This window comes from Dipodomys merriami, unplaced genomic scaffold (assembly GCF_024711535.1).
Source record: "Dipodomys merriami isolate MVZ:Mamm:240054 unplaced genomic scaffold, mDipMer1.0.p SCAF_214, whole genome shotgun sequence".
Classification (NCBI taxonomy): domain Eukaryota; kingdom Metazoa; phylum Chordata; class Mammalia; order Rodentia; family Heteromyidae; genus Dipodomys; species Dipodomys merriami.
In genome coordinates this window covers 1,649,410-1,664,386 of record NW_027203538.1, presented here as the reverse complement: position 1 = coordinate 1,664,386, position 14,977 = coordinate 1,649,410, and positions in this window count along the sequence as shown.

Below are 14,977 nucleotides of genomic sequence, written 5' to 3'. Positions count from 1 at the left end.
CTGGCAGGAAGTCTGAGAGACACCTCAAAATGTGGCTCCAAGTGGTAGGGCTTTGAGTTCAAGCCCCATGGCTAACACACCCTCCCCAGAGAAACACCCCACTAAACCATTAGATGTGAACTTCTATGGTTTATAAAATTTTCCTCAAAGAATGTTGATACTGATGAAAACACCCTAATTCTAATGACAGCTTGTGGAATGGAGCTTTGTGCTGAGTCCTCCACTCGGTGCTCTTTTCGAGTCCTGCACAGGGTCCTATGTGCTGAGTCTTTCACAGGATGCAGTGTTCTGAGTCCTGCATTGGGTGCTGGGTGCTGAGTCTTTCACAGGATGTTGTGTGCTGAGCGGTGCAAAGAGTGCCATGTGCTATGTCCTTAACCGGTGCATTCTTACATCTTGTATATGTAAGAGCTCCACAACTTAGATGATTATACAGACAAGAATATTGAGGCTCAGATAGGTCCCTATGTTAGGGACAAAATTATGTATTACTGAAGACTCGTGAGTTGTCTACAGCAGACAATGCTTTGGTTTGGTTTTTCCTTGTTCCTGAACCTTGAACTTGACGCGGAGGCACTGACCCTTACCTCTTGGGCTCATGGCTAGCACTCCACCACGTTGATCCATGGACCCCCTTGCAGCAGAGGCCATGGCCAAGGGGTCAGTAGCTGAAGACTCTCATCCTGCCTTCTTGGGAAGCTGAGTTCTAAAGATCTGGGCTCCAAACTATCCCAGACACAAAAGGTACCATGAGACTATTATCTCCAATTCACTACTAAGAACCTAAAGGGGAAGCTGGATGCTTGAGGTCATGTAGGTTATCCTACCTACTCAAGTGGATGAGATCTGAGGATCATGGTTCAAAACTAGCCTAGGCAGGAAAGTCCTTGAGATACTTAGCTCCAATGAACCACCAGAAAATCGGAAGTAGCTCTGTGGCTCAAGTGGTAGAGCATAAGACTTGAGCTGAAGAGGTCAGGGACAGCAACAAGGCCAAGACTTCAAATCCTTGAATCGACAACAACAACAATAAAAAAAGACAGAAATAAAGTAACAAAGCTGAAGTAGAGGGCTGGGAATGTGCCTTAGTTGTAGAATGCTTTGTATATATGAAATCGTGGACTTCATTTCTTAGGACCACATCACTAGGACACAGCCTGAAGTGGCTCTGTGGCTCAAGTGGGAGAGGGATATCATTATACAAGAGAAACTAGATACAGTGCTCAGGTCCTGAGGTCAAGCTTCAGGACTCATGTATATGTGTGCATGCACACACACACACACACACACCCGCGCACAAACACACTGTGGTGTGCACACATACACACACACACACACAAACATCACAGACCAGAAGTGATGTTGTTACACAAATTGGTAAATCACTGGACTTCTGCACTGAGTTCATGGTCAGTACCCAGCCCTGTGTTCAACTCCAAAACCTAGCCACCCAGGGCCCAACTAGGAGAAGTCAAAGGTTTCAAAACCTGATGAGCTTCACCAGTCCTACATGACAGGAAGCTTTTTGATATCCAACATGTGCTTGGATTTCCGAAGCTTCTGGAATCATAAGAGAGGCATCATAGGCCCAACATTGCCTGCAATGAATTGTTTCACTATGTTCAGTGCCATAGTTGTCTGCCTGAAGGACTCCTGAATTATATTGAGCACTGTAACTGAACATCAGAATATAGTCTCACAAAGGCAGGATAAGTGAACAGAACTTGCCCTGCCATGGGAGGTGGCACAAATGAAGGTCTCCTATTAAAACAGAGCACTGGGAAGAGAGATAGCTAAGGGTACAAAGAGGGATTATTTTTTTGTGACCTTCAGAGCCTGCCCACACTCATCCTCACTAACTGGCCCAGGTAGAGTTGTTTGTTACCCAGCTGTACAGGAGAGAGTGCTTTTGTGTGCCTGTCCACACAATGAGAGAGACTTCCTCCAGCAGGCTTGTGATACAGAGAAACCCTTAGGTAACACTGTGAACAATGAAGGGAGCCCCGGAACATGCACTATCTTGAAAGAAGTCTCCGTTATGAACTCATTGTAGTGAATATAAATTTCCTAGGTTGGTGCCATTCATCATAGCTACTCAGGAATTTCACCTATACGAATACAATACATAGACAAAGACATGGGAGTACAGGCTCTTTTTGAGGGGGCAGGTCCTGGGGTGGAAATATGAGCCTATGCCTGGTCCTTGAGCTCCTTTTGCTCAAGGGTACTGCATTAAGCTTGAGTCACAGGTCAACTTCTAGGAATTTTTATGATCTCTTAGAAATAACTGTGCCATGGACTTTCCTACACTGGCTGCATTCAAACTAAGTTTCTCTACATCTCAGCCTCCTGAAGACCGAGGATTACAGAGAGCAGCCACTGGCACCTTATTTCTTCTCTTCTTCATTTTTTAATCTGGACAATCTGACTTCTTAAGAGGGTCATTCCCAAGGTTTTAATTTATAAGTAAACTACCCAATGTTCTTTATAGTTGCCCTGAGAAGGATTTTCTCTCCTCATCTTCCGCTCTGGTCACAGGTTTGAGGCCAAAAGTGAGAAATGAATATCACAGGATTTGGGAGCAAATATCCACAGTACATGCCAGTTCTGTCACTTAGCATTGAGCTGCTGTGAATTTACTGTCTCAGGATATGAGGACCAAAAGCTAGAGTGATCCTCATACAGTCTGCATTGCTCCTTTTGCCTATAAAATGATCTAATAATTATGAGTGTTTTGTGTCTCCAAAGTTAAGTGTCTAGAACACACTAGTAGCATCTTCATGTGAAGGGTTAAAGTTTTGAGGTAGTGATCTCAAAACTTGCTTGTTTCTAGCAGAGCAACACGTGGTGGTACTCCAAACACCTGGTTGGTTGTGTGCCTCTAAAATCCCTGCAACTCTTTAGCTCGGGGTTCTCCTCCTAGGCTCTGCTGTGTTGGAGTGTAGGATGAGACTCGAGCTGCAGCCTGTTTAAATAAAACCTTAAAACAGCTGTAAAGTCTGACTCTCGATGGTCTTCTTGGTGGGGATCCTGCGACCTGGGTATAACATATTAGTGGGGGCTCGTCCGTGACCCCTAAGATATCAGACTCCAAAGGTAAAACAGCACTGTCTTTGTTAATTTGTCTGGTCCTGTCATTTGTCTGTTTTACTTTCATTCTCCTTTGTGAGTATGGCCACTCCTATTCGTAAAGGGTTGTTGAAGCAGGCACCCTTGCACCACAACCCTGGAGGAACTGGGAGATGTCCTAGATCCTCTTGTGGAGTGGGGGTCCTTGAAACCCTGACATGTGGGGTGGGGGTCCTTGGAACCCCGCTGTGTGGGGGGGTGTGGTCCTTGGAATACCGCCATGTGAATTGTGGGGTGGGGTTCGGTTCAGTGTTGGGCCAGAACTTACCAAGAGGGCCTCCTAACAGAGGCTCAACACGCCCACTGTGGCTCTGCTCCTTCTGCTGTGTGGCATGGGTGTGAAACCCCACCGTGACTGTAGTCAGTGGACTAATTTGGGAGATCTCCACTTTGTAAGCATTTTTGTAACTGTCAGGCCTGCGTGTGTTTTGTTTGTACTGTTTCTAGTTTTTTGGATTGTAGGTCTGACGGGACTGGAAACCATAGGCACCACTCCATCTAGCAACCTAGACTTACAAAAAGAAACTGAGACAGAGGGAAAGAAAAGGTAGCCCCCAGTTTTTCAGGGAGATAACTTGGAAGAAAAAATGATTCCTCCCCCATATTCTCTTTCCAGGCTCCTTTTGCAGAACCTGAGAATGATCAAGAGGACGAGGGAGCTATAGAACACTTGGCACCTGCCCTTAAAGTTTCTGAAGAGCCAGTCACTTGACCATACCGTGGGATCCACCCCCCTTCTAATACAGCTGTTTTTCCCTTATGGGCCATAGGTCCTGTGGATGCGGATGGTCAACAGGAACTCCAATATTGGCCATTTTCTACCAGTTACCTATACAATTGGCACACCCAAAATGCCCCCTTTCCTGAGAAACCCTAGGATTTAATTTGTTTGCTTGAAATTGTTCTCTTTACCCATCAGCCCACTTGGGATGATTTTAGTCAGCTTTTATAGGTCCTTTTTACCACCAAAGAGAGAGACTGTATCCAAGAGGCAGCCTGGAAACATATCCTTGACCCCACAAGAGCACCTATCACAGATCCTCCCATGATCACTGCCTATTTTCCTGAGATCCGACCAACATGGGACTACAATACCATTGAAAGTAGGGAGTGACTCCTCGTCTGTTGCCAGGCTCTGTTGGCAGGTCTCAAGGTGGAGGCTTGCCAACCTACTAATATGGCCAAAGTTTATGATGTTAGACAGGGAGGAAGTGAAAGTCCCACAGCATATCTTGAGCAGCTCAGGGAAGCTTTTAGTCAATATATCCATATGATCTTGAGATCCAGGAGTCGGCTCAGATGATTATGTTTGCCTATATGAATCAAGCTGCACCAGGCATAAAGCGAAAGTTGCAGGCTCTAGACAGACTTGGTGAAAAGTCTATTAGGGATCTAGTAGCAGCGGCGGAAAAGGTTTACAATAAGAGAGAGAGTACCAAAGACAGGAAAGGAAGGAGAGAGAACGTGAAATTGAGTGTGAAAAGAGCGACCAGGTCAAAGAAAAGAGGACAGAATTGTTGGACTCACCCCTATTGCATGCCGAGCATACCTGGTTCAAAGATGGCAGCAGTTTCATTTGAGATGGAAAAAGGTACACGGGTACAGCATTCACCATGGACACTGAGATAGTGTGGGCAGAAGCACTCCTCCAGGGAACGTCTTCACAAAGAGAAGAACTAGTGGCACTAACAAAAGCCCTACAGATGGGAAAAGGGAAGAGACTAAACATTTACACGGACAATCGGTATGCTTTTGCCACTGTGCATGTCCATGGAGCCATTTACCAAGAGAGGGGGCTGTTGACAGCTGAGGGAAAGGCTATTAAAAATGAACAAGAAATTTTAAGCCTCATCTGGGCCTTATGGGAACCAGCAAATATTGCCATTATGCACTGTCCTGGCCATCGAAAGGTAACTGATTCAATAACCAAAGGAGGTGGATCTCCAGCCCAGAGCGGAAGTAGACCCAGGGCCACAAGCTTTGCCTCCTGAGCCTCAGTACTCCGAAGAAGACTTGGAGTGGATAAAGAAAAATTTCCATGGCCTATGAACAACCAAACAGAGAAAGAAATAAAGACTGGAGGAAAACTGGTGATGGGAAACTTATCTTGCCACAAAGATTGGGCAAGAGGATTCTTATGAGAATCCATCGGGTCTCTCACATGGGAACTCGAAGAATGGAGGACTTGCTCCAACACTCAGAAGTAAAAATCAGGCATGGATATCAACTCATTGAGGACATTGTTAAAAATTTTAAAGCTTGTCAGCTCACCAATGCCCCTAATCAACTGGTTACAAAGGAGCTCGCCTCCATGAAGATAGGCTAGGTGTGTATTTGGAAGTAGACTTCACAGAAATTAAAACTGGAAAATTTGGATATAAATATTTGCTAGTTTTTGTAGACACCTTTTCAGGATGGGTTAAAGCTTACCCGACCAAGCATGAGACTGCACACATCATACCTAAGAATATCCTGGCAGAAATCCTACCTACCCAGGAATGGATTCCCATCCACCATCGGGTAGGACAATGAACTGGCCTTCATCTCAAAAGTAAGTCAGGGAATAGCCACGACACTGGGGACGGATTGGAAATTGTAGTGTTCTTATAGACCCCAGAGTTCAGGGTAGGTAGAAAGAATGAATCAGACTCTAAAAGAGACCTTAACTAAATTGGCGTTGGAGACCGGCCCAGACTGGGTATCACTGCTTCCTTTTGCCCTGTTTAGAGTAAGAAATTCACCCTATCAGCTTGGCTTTACCCTTTTGAAATAATGTATGGATACCCTCCACCCACTATCCCTAGCCTTCAGACTAAATTGCTTGATGATTTGGATGATATTGAATTTCTGTGTAAGCTTATCTATTTACAGCTGGTGCATAAGAGGATGTGGCCCCAGCTAAGAGCATTATATGATTCTGTTTCTACTCCTACCCCACATTTGTTTAAACCAGGGCACTGGGTGTTTGTTTGAAGGCACAACCTGAGATCTCTGGAGCCACGGTGGAAGAGACCTTACATGGTTCCATCCTTACATGGTGCTACTGGTGTGTAGCCCTGCTTAAAAGTGTGTTACTTCCCTTAAGGTGGATGGTATTGCTGCTTGGATCCACTGTTCCCACGCCAGACTGGCTGACCCCTTTGCCCTGGACAACCGTGGGGAAACATGGGAAGTCTCCAAGCATTCTACCCAACCACTCTGCATACACCTCAAGAAAAGAAAAATGAACTGATTGTTATTGGTATTGTTGTTTAATAATATGGCTATATCCGTTCAAGATCAAGAGCTCTTGGAGTTTTGTTTGAGCCTGGAGTCACAAGATTGTGTCTCAGGACCATAAGACAAGGGGGGGGGTAATGAAGGTTTAAAGTTTTGAGGCAGTGACCACTTGTTGCTTGTTTCTAGCACAGCAACACGTGGTGGTAATCCAAACACCTCGTTGGTTGTGTGACTTTAATATACCCTGCAAATCTTTACCTTGGGGTTCCTCCTAGGTGCTGCTGTGTCAGAGTATAGGACAAGGCCTGAGATGCAGCCCTTTTAAATAAAACCTTAAAACAGCTGTAAAGTCTGACTCTCGTTGGTCTTTTTGTTGGGGGTCCTGCGACTGGGTTATAACAATGTTTCCATTTTTCGCTAGTACTCCTCCAGATTTAGACTGAGGGTATGTGTGGAGAGGCTCCTCAGTGAATCCCTGAGGAAACCACTTGAAGCCTCCTCAGGAGAAAGCCATTTAAGCCAGCTGAGCAGGAGAGTCTCTGAGACAATTTTGTCCAATAAACCATCAGAGAACCAGAAGTGGAGAAGTGGCCCAGAGGGTAGAGCTCCAGCTTTGAGAGGGAAAACTGAGCAGGAGAAACAATCCAGACAGGCAGGAAATCCTGGGACTTGCTTATGTCCAATTATCTACCAGCTGGCGGGAAGTGGAGCTGTGGTCGTGGTCAGCCTCAGCCTTCAGCAAATCAGGTCAGGAACACATCCGTCCCTGAGTTTAAGCCCTGAGATGGCCACAAAAAATTCAAAAAAGAAGACCAAGTATATGTATCAGTGCCCTACCTACTTATGTATGTATGTATATTACCTCCCATAGTGCAAACTCTGCTTTTATTTACTGGTTTATTTTTCAGATATGCTAGTTGTGCATACTGCAGCATTCTCTTCATTTCAGGCCCATTGATTTTCTCTTCCAGGGTTCTAGGCCTGTGTCTTTATATGATGCGCACTGAAGCGCTTAGCAGCCTTTATTTATATTTTATTATGAGGGCAATGCAGGAACAATCACAAATCAGGCAGGGAAACAGAAGATCAGGTTTCTTAGAAGTAACCAGTATTCAGAACATTAAACTTGAGAACATAAAATAGTAGCATACTTATGTAAAAACTACCATTAAGAAAAAAATGAAGGGGCTAGGAATATGGATGAATGAGAGAGTGCTTGCCTAGCATACAAGAAGCCCTGGATTCGATTCTTCAGGCACCTGTACAGAGACAAAGCCAGAATATGTGCTGTGGCTCAAGTAGCAGAGTGCTAGAGACAGTGCCCAGGCCTTGAGTTCAACCCAACAACTGGCAAAGAGATAGCAACCTAGGTAGGTAGATAGAAAGAAAAAAGAGAAAGAAAGAGAGAGAGATAGGGAGAGGAAAGAAAGAAAGAAAGAAAGAAAGAAAGAAAGAAAGAAAGAAAGAAAGAAAGAAAGAAAGAAAGAAAGAAAGAAAGAAGAAAGAAAGATAGAAAGAAAGAAAGAAAGAAAGAAAGAAAGAAAGAAAGAAAGAAAGAAAGAAAGAAAGAAAGAAAGAGAAAAAAGAAAGGAAGGAAGGAAAGAAAGGAAGGAAAGAAGGAAGGAAGGAAGGAAGGAAGGAAGGAAGGAAGGAAGGAAAGAAGGAAGGAAGAAAAGAAGGAAGGAAGGAAAGAAAAAAAGAAAGAAAGTTGATAGATGAATCTGTTTTTGACGTCAGAAGGAAAGAAGGGAACACTTCCCAGTCATGAGGATTCCTGCAGTGTGCCAGGACACCAGCATCGCCTTCACACAAACACAGAGCAGGATGACTGTCTCTTTCCCACTTCTCAGGAAGCCAAATACCCCAGAATGTAGAGGGCAGAGCCAGGTTCTAACTCAGGTGCTTGGAGACAGAAGAGAAATGCCCCTGCCCCTCCTTGGACTGGGGATTTGCATTAATGATGTGGAGAATGTAAGGAGAATAGACTGGCAGAGATAGAAGGGCCTTCAAACCTGACAAACGGAGAGTCAAAAACCCACACCTTATCACCAGAGAGCAGGGTTTTCTATTCTGTTCCTCCCCTCTCACCCTCTAAACTGGCTCTCTATAGGTAACCTAAAGATAGCCTGAGACTACCTTCACCTGAGGGAGGAAGTTTGATTAGTCATCATTTGAAGAGACTGAGAAAAGCAAGACCCTGCTGTAACTCTAACAAACGTTTCAGGTTTCCCCCATTGCTGGCTGTGCCTGGAATGTATGAAGTGGTTTTGCAGCTCACTTCCCTGTTGAGTGTGTACATTATGCCTCCTAATCCTGCAGACCTAGTTCTCTGCACCTAGCCTGGCGTTTGAAACTGTTTTCTGTCCTTCAAATACAGTGTTACACTGGAGTTCTTCCTTCTAACATAGCTAGGGCTTGGATCCTGAGAACTTCATTTGAACACCGAATGGGTCAATAATATTTCTTTCCTTCTTCTGTAACTAAAGAACTCCAAGAACATTTAGAGTGCAAGTAACTTCTCATCACCAAGGGAAACACAGGAATTTCTTGAGCATCTGACCTTTCAGAACAGGAAGTCAGAATGTGCTAGACTTCCCTGCCTTGCCTGGTTTTACCCTGTGATAGAGACCTCAGGCTCCTGAGCTAGGGTGATGGTCGTGAGCTATTGGTTCTCTGCTAGGGTCAGAACTGTAATGACATTGATAATACAAGTCAACTGCTTATCACAAAGGGCTTGGGGAGCATATTAAGCCTTTCAACAATGTGCTTTTCAGAACCCTGTAGGACACAAGTTTATAATGCTAGAATTTGAGAGGCTGGGTTTATGGATGTGCTACACTTGAACCTTGAGATCTGATTCCAATTCTGGTGTACATCAGCATTTATTCTCCAAACAATATTCTCATAATTAGCAAATAGGATAAGTACTGTGATTATCCCTCACTCTTTTTCCAGAAGTGTGTCTCAAACTAAAGCCTGGGCGCTGTCCCTGAGCCCTTCAGCTCAAGGCAAACACTCTACCACTTGACCCACAGTGGCACATGGGGTTTTTTGATGGCTCATTGGAGATAAGAGTCTAACAGGCTTTCCTTCATTAGGCTGTCTTCAAACTGCGATCTTAAGATCTCAGCCTCCTGAGAAAGTAGGTTTCCAGAGCCACTGGAATCTGGTGTATTGTTTTTGCCAGACCTGGGGCTTGAAATTAGGGCCTGGGTACTGCCTTTCAGCTTCTTTTTCTCAATGCTACCACTGTAGCACTTGAACCACACCACAGCTTCTGGCTTTTTCTGAGTATGTGGCACTGAGGATTCAAACCCTGGCATTCAAGCATACTAAGCAAGCTCTTTACCACTAAGCCACATTCCCAGCCGCAAACACGATTTTATCCCTCAACTTGCCTATCCACAAGAAAAAGCTTCTGAGTATAAATTATCTAAACAAATTCCTATAGGATGTTGTCCAAAGATAAATTAGACAAAGCTCATACTATGAACATATTCTAACCATGTGATGACTTGACAAATGCCTCCATTTAATTATGTATCATGTTTCAACACTTAATAAAGTATTAATGAAAATGAGTCAATGTACTGAATTATTGTGTATAATTTTATAATATATGTACACAACATAAATATTATGTGTATAATAATACTAAATAAATGAAAAATGAAATGAATAAAATAAAAATTAAATACAAAATCTATAATAATAATCATAATATAAAATAAACATACATATGTACGTATATACGTATATACGTAATAATCATAATATAAAATAAACATACATATGTACATATATACGTATGTATGTATATACGTATGTATGTATTCTTACATTACACATGTATACAAATATTTTTTCTATTGCAGGGCCTTAATTCAGGCCCTGGGAACTCTAGCTTGAAAATCTTTTCCTCAAGGACAAGGAGCTTAGCCTTCTCCCAAGGTGCAAAAGAGTTACGTGGACAGTGAGCTCAAATCCCAGCAATGGCAGAAATACTGGCCCCAGTTCCAAGACAGTGACTTAACATTTGTAACAGAAACAGTTATGTTTATTCAGTTCCATACTGAACACTGAAAAAAATCAGTGTAGAATTTTGTACAGCTATTCAGACATCCATCCCTTACCCCCAAAGTGCTTCTTGAGCACTACATAATTTTTTGTACGTTTTTTATGGTAAAAATGTTGTACAGAGGGGTAACGGTTACATGAACAAAGTAATGAGTACATTTCCTATTGAGGATTTTTGTCTCCTCATTCGTTTTTCCCCTACCATCCCTTCCTTCCCATCTTTACAATTAACTTCCCTGCTGAGGTCAGTGTCTTATTATTTATTTTTGGCTTTGCATAGGGTTTGAACTCAAGTAATGGCAACTCTGCGCCTTCCATCACATTGCTACTGATTCATCAAGACTCTGAGTTCAAATCCCTGGCTAGGAAAGAAATCTGGCAGAAATTCCAAACCAAAGAGCTTTATTATTTCAATTTAGTTAGTTAAATAAATAAATAAATAATTAGTTAATTAATTTTGCCAACCACGGGGCTTGAACTCAGGTCATGGCAACTCTGACTCAGCTTCACTCTCCCTAGGATGGGGTGCAGCCTCGGGACCCAAAGCTGATCGTGGGACAATAGGCCCAGAGGGCCTGCCAGAAGAAAAATAAGCAGAACAGCACAAAAAGGGGGGAACTGTAGAAGGCTCAGGGTTTTACAAGATTTTTTTGCATGGTAACCATCCTGTGTCTGAATGACATGGTTTCAAAGTGGACCTGGCCTGCCATTGCTGATGGCTGGCAGGCTATCAGGGAAGCCATAAGCCAACATGTCAACATAGGCCTTGGGTTCAAATCCTAATCCTTACACTTACCAATGGCAGGATATCACAAGAGACTCATTCCTTTGCATAAGAATACAGATTGAAAGAGTAGTCCGTGCATTTGGTTAGTCTAAAATTGGATGCAATAATCCTAGGATGCTGATTGACCTTAATTAATAGTTTATTAAGCATAAAAAGAATAATATTGTTTCAGTGGAGATATAATAAATACCTAAGAGTTGGTAGGAATGTAGTAGATATCATTCAGTCATAGATAGACAGCTCTGGAACTCTTTAACAATATGTATTTATTTGTATACCACCCTCTGCCTATCCATTTATTGCTGTTTTGGCCAAACTTGGGGCTTGGTCTCAGTGCCTGGGAACCACTTGACAGCTTCATTGGCTAGAGGTTTCTGTGCTCACACTTACCCAATCATGAATTGGGCCTGCTAGGACCTGAGTTCACATCCCAGCACTGCCAAAAATTTAATCTTTGAGTAAGAAGCCGAGTGTGACATATGTTTTCCTTTTCTGGGAGAGTTCAGGGTGTCAGGCATGATTGAGAACACATCTACAAATCTAGATGGTATGTGATATGATGTAAACAATGTAATAAATGTTATAGGTGTCATGAAAGTCAATGAAATAAATCGTAAATAAATGAATAAAAAAGAAATAAAATGAATAACCACACTAAACGTGATATGGACTGAACATCTGTATGGAAGCATAAATCCTACCACACCAAACACGGTATCTACTGAACATCTGTATGGAAGTATAAATCCTATCTTTAAAATGTATATAAGGAGTCTGTTTTCCATGCGTGAAGCTTGAATTCAGCCCACCCCCATGAGAAAGCAATGGCGGGAAATTGTGAAATAGTGGTTTCTGGACCAGGAAAAGTTATGGAATGGAATGTGATCGATCTCATTGAATAAGTAGTTCATGCCTGATGTGACTAGGAAATGATAGGCAAGACTCATGGGGTATCTCCTATTCGTAAAGCAGTGCTGATTAAGCGTGATAATAATCATCACAGCATAGGCAAGACTCATGGGGTATCTCCTATTTGTAAAGCAGTGCTGATTAAGCGTGATAATAATCATCACAGCCATGAAATGAAGGCATCTGGAATGATCCAAGAATCAGTAGACACATGGTAGATTGGATTCCATCACAGGTTATCGTCTCTCCTACTCTCCTACAAATGTGTACTTATTTGCATACTACCTTCAACTTATGAATGGATGACTACTGTTTGCCCTCCCCCCACACCCTCACCTGGGGGTCCATCTCAGGTCCTGGGAACGGCCTTAATCCTTAGTGGCTCACAGGCTGGTGTGCTCACATGGACCCATTGGTCAATTGGGTCTGCTGGTCCCCGAGTTCAGATCCCAGCATTGCCAAAAGATTCATCTTGATGTCAGAAGGCAATTGTTGCACCTGTTTTCCTTTCCTGTGTGAGTCCTAGGCCTCAGCTAGGATGGAGAATGCATGGGCCACCCTGTGGCCATGGGAATAGGTTGTTATCATGTGAGCCCAGTTATATCTGTCATCTCATACTGAAGAAAATACACAATACATCCATGAATAGCATACAAAATAGAATAACTACACGAAATGCACAATGCAGTCCACACACGGATTTGAATATACATCCCATGTTTAAATGATGCATTCCAGACAATTGTGGCCCCCCTGGTGCTCGACCTCTGTTCCTGGAAACCGACCAGCTCCTTAGTGGCTCAAAGTCTGGTTTGATCACATGGACCCATTGGGAAGTTGGACCTAGTAGGCCCAAAGTTCAAATCCCAGCACTGCCAAAATTCACCCTCATGTGAGAAGCCAGTCATTGCACCACTTTTCCTTTCCTGTGCAAGTCCTAGGTCTCAGCTAGGATGGAGAATGCATAGGCAACTCTATACTCATGGGAATATGTTGTCATCCAGGTCACCATAGTTATATCTGTCATCCTATACTCAAGAAAATACACAATACATCAATGAATAAGACACAAAATAAAAGAATGACTACACCGAATGCAAGATACTGCACATCCATGTATGGAAATATAGATTCTCCGTTTACATGATGAATTTATGACTATATTGGCCCCCACCAGGGCTTCATCTCAGGTCCTTGGAATGACCTACTTCCTTAGTGCCTCACAGGCTGGTGTGTTCACCATGACCCATTCACCAATTGGGCCTGCTAGGCCTTGAGTTCAAATCCCAACACTGCCTAATGATTCACCTTGATTTGAGAAGCCAATCGATCCATCTGGTTTTCCATCCAATGAAAGTCCTGGGTCTCAGCAAGGATGGAGAATTCTATACAGACAACTCTATAACTATTCGAATGGTTGTTATCCATGTCAGCATAGTTATATCTATCACCATACTCAATAAAATACACAATACATCCATGAATAAGACACAAAATAAAAAGAATAACTACACTGAATGCAAGATGCATACCACACTTGTAGGCAAAGAGAGATCCTATGTTTTAAAAAGGCGGGCTTGTTATTTTGTCCAGTGCTGGGGCTTCAAATCATGCCCTGGACCAGGCCTGACATTTTAGTCTTCAAGGACAGTGAGATTTCCCTTCCCCCAAAGTGCAACAGAGCTACCCAGACCTGAGTTCAAATCCCAGCACTCACAAAAGATTCATTCGGTTGTCAGAAGCCAGTCGTTCAACATGTTTTCCTCTCCTGTGAAAGTCCTGAGCTTCCACTAGGATGTAGAATGCATAGGCAACCCTATAACTATGGGAACAGGTTGTCATCCGTGTCAGCACAGTTATTCATGTGACCATACTCAGTAAAATACACAATAACTCCATGAATTAGACACAAATTAAGGAGAAGTGCACGAATTGCAAGATGCTTTCCACACATGTATTAAATATAGACCCTATGTTTAAATTATGAATTTATGACTATCTGGACCTCCCTGGGACTAGACGTCACGTCCTGGGAATGGCCTATCTGCTTCGGTGCTCACAGGCTGGTGTCCTCACCTTTCCCCTTTCCCCAATTGGGCATGATAGGCTCTGAGTTCAAATCCCAATGCTGCCAAAAGATGAATCCTGATGTGAGGAGCCCATCGATTCACCTATTTTCCTGTCCTGTGAGAGTCCTGGGTCTCAGCTTGGATAGAGAATGCATAGGAAACCCTATAGCTAGGGCAATAGGTTGCCTTCCATGTAAGCACTGTTATATCTGTTACCTTACTCAGTAAAATACACAATACTTACATAAGCAGAAATTAAGGAGAAAAAGTACTCCAAAGGCAAGATGCTGTCCACACATATATGTAAATATTGATCCTATGTTTTAATTATTAATTTATGACTATCGTGGCCCACCCTGGGGATCAATGTCAGATCCTGGGAATGGCCTAACTCCTTTGTTGCTCACAAGCTGGTGTGGTCACCTTGAACTACGCACCAATTAGTCGTGCTAGGACCTGAGTTCAGATCCCAGCAGTACTAACAATTGGATCATGCAGTAAGAAACCAATTGTGAAACTTCCTTCCTTTTCTCTAAGAGTCCTGGGTGTCAGGCATGATGGAGAAGACGTCTACAAATTTAGATTCCATGTGATAGGATGTCGTCAATGTAATAAAGGGAATGGGTGTCATCATAGTAAAATCAACGGTAAATAAATGAATAAAACAAAAACTACAAGGAAAAACCACACCAAACATGTATGGACTGAACATCCATAGGTAAGTACAAATGATGTATTTACAATGTATATACAATGTATGTTTTCCAAGGCTAAGGCTTGAATTTTG